This window comes from Sinocyclocheilus grahami, unplaced genomic scaffold (assembly GCF_001515645.1).
Source record: "Sinocyclocheilus grahami isolate Dianchi unplaced genomic scaffold, SAMN03320097.WGS_v1.1 scaffold2195.1, whole genome shotgun sequence".
NCBI classification, from domain to species: domain Eukaryota; kingdom Metazoa; phylum Chordata; class Actinopteri; order Cypriniformes; family Cyprinidae; genus Sinocyclocheilus; species Sinocyclocheilus grahami.
In genome coordinates this window covers 1-6,900 of record NW_015507374.1, presented here as the reverse complement: position 1 = coordinate 6,900, position 6,900 = coordinate 1, and positions in this window count along the sequence as shown.

Below are 6,900 nucleotides of genomic sequence, written 5' to 3'. Positions count from 1 at the left end.
GTGCCTTTTATTTTCTATTTTTTATTTTATACTTTTGATAGAAAGGGAGTTAGTATCTTCATTGTATTTTATTTTTATATATTATGTAGTAGAACACGTGGATAGAGTAGGAAGGAAGTTAGAGGGTGTTATGTATTTTATTTTGGCATATGCTCCTTCCTGAAGTCATTTACTCCTTAAGGCATGTATATTTGAAGTCATTTATTTTTCATTTATTCTGAAATCATTTATTTTAAAGAGCATTTATTCTCCTAAATAAATCAAATGTAAAATGTGATTGTTTTTGGAAAGAAAGGGGACGCTGAAGGTCTTAAGCAGGTCATTGTCCGTGTTACGAGGCAATGCAACCAGAAAAGGGGAAGATAAAGAAAGATTACATATTTTCTTATTATTTGAAAGTATTCATCATTTAACCTTCATTTATCAGTATATAGTTTGTTTTTTAACACTGGAAAAGTCAAAGTATGAAAAGAAGAAAGGATCAACGAGCACCTCAGTGCTTAGCAGCATGAGTAGATTCAACTGGAGGTTTAAAAACCCACTATCTACTCCAACACCAGATAGTGCTGGGGGGCAATGATATTTGCCTGAGAGCTCCTCTGGCAACAAAGGACAGCATCACCAGATAGCGCTCCAGGCTACCGGAAATGCTTGGAGTTCCTCTGGCAGCGTGGGATAAACCAGTGTATCATTTATTGCATTACTTTGTTGGTTTATTATAATTTTAATCATTTGTCTAAACATTCATGTACTCTACATAACCATAACAACCATGGGCAAGGCTAAGACATATCATGCACATGCTTTAATACACATTGCTGATTTATTTTGACTCATTGTTTGTTGACCCCCAAGAATGTATAGGTAAGGGAATCAGATTCTTTTACTCTTCTCTAGTCAATTGTGGGGAGAGATGTTTGGATCTGACTTCCTCTGGAGTGCATCAACATAAAGAAACCATTTGGTAAGAGGTGATGGAGGACCATTATTGGTTCATAGACGGATAGAAGGATAGGTGGATTTATGGTGTTGCACTCTAGGCAAAGGGCTTAGTGGTGAGACTTGGTAAAGTCTCAGAGGGGGGAATATATTGTGTAATTCTATTACATATTATGTTATTTACTCGATATGGTATTATCTTACTTAAAATATTATGTATAATCATGAAAGTAATCAATATACTAATCAATATGTTGAGTTGTTCCCAATACTGGATGTCTTAATGAAGATTGTATGTATGAGGGCCCTTCCATCGGGCAGTGTCAGTGGTTTACATGGGATTGTGCCAGTGAACTAGAGTAACCCAATGAACTTTGGGTGATTTCCAGAAGTTGACAGTAAGGAGTAAACAGATTTGATGTATGTCTCATGGGACCACCGCCAACCAATGGGAAGCGGCAAAATGAAAGTTTTTAAAAAATGGTTGATTTGGCCAAATTCCACCATTAAAAGATGGACCAGGTGTGCTAGTAATAAATTGTGGCAAACCAGACAGGCATAACCGATAAAAAAACGGAACTACCAACTTTGGTAAGGGAAAGGGGTATAAATATGGGTGCCTGGACGGACAAAGACTCAAATGCAGCGGCTGTCATCTCGGCTTTGTTGCTGTGCTCAATAAAGTCTTATTTTGACATCTGGAACTCTGCTTCTTGAGCTTTTTTGACAACTTCGAAAAAGACCATTGATTGTTCCACGACAACAACTGTAAAGGAAAGTTCTGATGAAAGACAAGACATGCTCACAGTGTTCAAACAGTCCAAAAAATCATGTAGCTTGATAAGCTACAAGCTACTAATAGGATAAAGTAGCTAAGCTACCCCTTTGAAAAAGTAGCTAGCTACACTACAAGTTACTACCAAAAAGTAGCTATCTACATTGAAACTACTTTTTTCCACAATGACTTATATTACAAATAAATGAATAAGCATTCATGAGGAATCTTCTATGGCAGCCATGGCGCTAAGCTCCGCAATTCTTCTGCTGTTTTTGTTTGTTTGTTCTGTGTTTTCTGGTTTATGATTATTCAGACACTTGTTGGACACCGAATGAATTATTCTGAGGTGCAGCGGTGCTGTTCAAACATGCGTACAGATGCAGAAGAGGGAAGCGTGCCGGCGCGCTGGTTAAGCTCCGCGAGCGCGGCTTTCAAACTGCGCTTCCAAGCATTCATCTTGCGAATGTCCATTCCCTTCTTAACAAAATGGATGAACTTCTTCTCCTCGCCCACATCAACAAGGACTTCAAGCCATTCCCGATTATGCGCTTCATCTGCCAGGCTTCCAGCTGTTCAGAGCGGATCGCATCGCAGAGTTAACGGGCAAAAAGAGAGGTGGTGGATTGTGTTTCTATATCAACGAAAGTTGGTGCTCAGATGTAACAACGCTGAAAACGATACACTGTCCTATTTAGAGGCACTCTTCATAAACTGTAAACCTTTCTACTCGCCGTGGGAATTTTCCTCGTTCATTCTTGTGAATGTTTACATTCCTCTGGATGCGTGTGTGAACGCAGCACTGCAACAGCTAGCTGAACAAATAACTGAAACGGAGCAAAGGTACCCAGACTCTCTTTTAATCATTCTTGGGGATTTTAATAAAGCAAATCTCTCCCGTGAACTGCCAAAATACAGACAGCACATTATATGTCCCACCAGAGACAGCAATATATTGGATCACTGTTACACCACAATAAAGGATGCATATCACTCTATCCCACTGACAGCTTTGGGGCTCTCTGATCACTGTTTGGTTCATCTTATACCGACTTACAGGCAGAAGCTGAAATCAGCTAAACCTGTATTAAGGACTGTTAAAAGATGGATTAATGAGGCAGAGCGGGATTTACAAGCCTGCTTCGACAGCACTGATTGGAGTGTTTTTAAAGCAGCAGTCACCGATCTGGACAAGCTCACAGAGACTGTAACATCATGCATCAGTTTCTGTGAGGATATGTGCATCCGCACCAGGACATTCTTATCATTCAATAATGATAAACCGTGCTTTACTGGGGAACACAAACAGCTCCAACCTGCCAAAGAAGATGCTTACAGAAGTGGGGATACAATCTTGTATAACCAGGCCAGGAACCGACTGACAAAGAAGATCAGAATGGCCAAAAAACTAGGGCTGTGTATCACCAGCAAAGTCACGATACGATACGTATCACGATACAGAGGTCACGATACGATACATATCACGATACATGACTGCACTGAATTTCACCTCAGCAGAATTTAGAAAAACAGCTGTTTATTAAACACTGCTTACTATAGTGCCATTTCTAACTACTGGCAGAGCAGGCAGCTCACATCTGCATTATGAAGGGCCTCCATAACTGTACCACAGTACAATATAGGTAATGGCATATGTTTCATGTTTACATTATGCACTCCCCACCAGGTACAATATTCTGATTGTTTGCGTCTTGATTTTAAGCCCACAAATAATACTCATTCTAATATATAAAAAAAATCATTTACATTGCTGGTAGGTTATCATTGCACAAATTAACACACTCTCTACAATAAAAAAAAATAAATGAGAAGAGTTCTAAACTACAGTCTTCACTGTATCTAACGCACACACACTCAAGGCTGATTTATACTCGACGCGTCTGCAAGTTCGGTTTGAGTACGAGCGACGTCGTTTCGTGTGGCAGTGTGCACAACGTTTTTTGTAACTTTCCGCGCAGCTCCGCTTCCGAAGATGCACGAGTTCAAAGCGACTCTAGCCGAACGTGCACGTCTGTGCCAGCATTTGTGTGAAACAGAAGCAGTTAATGTTAAGTGCAGTCACACACACAGACCACGCGGCCGCACTCAGACATTAAGGAACAAACTTTTTAGCGCTGCCCCACAGTTTTATCAACTAAATAGCTTAATTGCTCAAGAGCTACATTATCTTTCTCAACAAGGAGCTGGTAGCATCATTTTTTCTAAAGGAATTAAAGCCACAGCTTTACTGTTAATAGAGAAACGCGGCAAAAAACGGTGGTAATTCATACATACACAGCCTCTCTCTCTCTCTGTGTCGTAAATTAACAGTTGATGAATTACACTTTTCTGAGAATAGAATATTGAAGTGGAGATCGCTAAACTGCAAGCTAAGCGGTGTTTTCAGAAAGCAAGCGCGTTTATCCACAGTGGAGAGAGCGCGTGTGCACAGTTGCCAGGTTGACAAAGATAAGTAACACACTTAGCACATATTTCCGTATTGCGCAAGTGTGAAGCTCTGTTTAGGGATTACATCTCTTTATATCAGGCAACCCAGTTGTGGTCCTCTGCGGCCAGATTAAACCTTGTTGTAGCCTATATATGCTCTATTCATTCTTTTTTAGAAACCATTTGCACTTTTCTACTCTATTTTAAACATTGTAAAATTTTTAACAAATTAAGCATGGTCCACTGCTGCACACGTGCCACAGTATCGATACAGGGCCAGCTGTATCGATACTCAAATGACGATACATCGTCGTATCGATATTTTGAACACAGCACTACAAAAAACGTGATGGAACATCAAGTACAAGACACCAACCCCACAGTCTATGGAGAATCAACAACTGGCTGATGATCTGAATGTGTTTTACTGCAGATTTGAAAAATCCAGTCTCTCACCCCACACCCGCTCTGATCTGCACTTCACACATTCACCCACCCCCTCCCTCCCCCACCATTCAACCTGTGCTTAAGGTCTGTGTAGAGAATGTGAACCAGGTCTTCAGAAGATAAAGACGACTAGGAAAGCTTCAGGCCCAGACGGTGTTTCACCTGCCTGTCTAAACGACTGTGCTGACCAGCTGGCTCCCATCTTTAGCCCAGCCGGTGTTTCCCCTGCCTGTCTAAACGACTGTGCTGACCAGCTGGCTCCCATCTTTACACAGATCTTCAACAGATCTCTGGGGCAGTGTGAAATTACCTGCTGCTTCAAACGCTCTATCATTACGGTCCCAAAAAAAACTAAATCACTGGACTTGTTGATTAAGGAAACGTGCAAATCTTACAGTTTTCTTCAAGTTGTGTCCTTCAAATACAGTGGTATTTTTCATAATGTTGTGGAGATGCCTTCAAATGCCATCAACACCTCCGTGCCGCTGCGGTTGTACAGTAAGCTATTATCACTGGACCTATTCAAACCAGACATTAGACCGTTCCACCGAATCCAGCAGTGTCTGCCATAATATCTTAGTAAGTGATCATTGTTCTCACTAAACTATTTCCTCATAACATGAGATCTGCAGTTTAGTTTAAAGATGAATTATTGTGCACCTATAGCATTAAAACATAGCGTGCCACGGGAAAAGTGATCAAGCGCATCCACTATAAAGATGTCTCAGTTCATATCATTTTTGTTTAACTTCTGTGTAATATCTTTATGTATAGGAGTGTTTATCTCCATTAATGAGAGTGTAATATTTAATGTAAATGTCTATAGTAATTTTAAGTAATTTTTTTTTAGAAATACTGATATGTGCGTTGAAAACTGTGTATGCATACTTCTATGCCCATTTTGTGCGTACGCAACATTTATAAATGAGACCACAGAGCCTTAAATGTACAATGTACGTTGTCTCTTTGTAAATGATTATATTACTATATTAAAAGTAACAGCATTGGCACAAAGAGCACATCAATTTAAAATGCTCATTCAGTAACACTGCACTCACATATGTGCTAATTAGACCACATTAGACTAGATAATAACATCTTTATTTGACCCTCTAACTCTAGCACTCTATATTCTAACTCAATTCTTTAAAAAAAAACTTGCCCCTTTTAGACTTGCACTCTATTCATGAACTTTTCCACGACATTCTAATTTATTGAGATGCACCTGTATACCTGTATATACACCTCATACGAAAGATATGAGATATGGGACTATATGGTATTTTAGAGGGCTATAAAGACCCCATTTTTAATAAGTAGAAAAAATCAATGGTCAATTCTTATACGGGACAGCCCATACTATATGCACACCTCATATGAAATCATTTAACTGCAGCATTTTTGAGATATGAGATCATATGGCGCTTTAGAGGGATATAAAGACACCATTTCTAATAAATAGAAAAAAACAATGGTCAGTTCTTATACAGGACATTTCTACGGTAAACCTCGGAATAAGAATGAAAAAGAGTAATATTAGCGTAGATGCCATTCTTCTTCTGATGTAATGAGTACATCTGGTGTTATAGGAAGTGTTCCCTTGCTTCGGCTGACCTAATTTATGCAGCTTAACAATGTGAAAATTAGTTCTTTATAGATGTAGAAAGTAGAATAATGACAAACTATATCTCCCAAATGTCGCAATAAAATGGTTTCATATGACATGTGTATACAGTATGGGACGTCCTGTATAAGAACCGACCATTGTTTTTTTCTACTTATGAGAAATGGGGTCTTTATAGCCTTGTAAAGTGCAATAATGTCCCATATCTACAAAAATGCTGTAGTAAAATATTTTCATATGAGCTGTGCATATAGAATGGGACGTCCCATACACAAACTGATCAGTTTTTTTTCTATTTATTAAAAACTGGGTCTTCATAGCTCTCTAAAGTGTAATAATGTGTCATGTCTCGAAAACGCTGCAGTAAAATGGTTCTATAGGAGGTGTGGATATAGTATGGGATGCCCCATATAAGAGTTGACTATTGGGTTTTACTACTTATTAGCAATGGGGCCTTTATAGACCTCTGAAATAATGTCCCATATCTCAAAAATGCTGCAGTAAAATTATTTCATATGATGTGTGCATATAGTATGGGATGTCCTGTATAAGAACTGACCATTCATTTGTTCTACTTATTAGAAATGGGGTCTTTATAGCCCTCTACAGCGCCATATGATCTCATATCTCCAAAATGCTGCAGTAAAATGGTTTGATATGAGGTGTG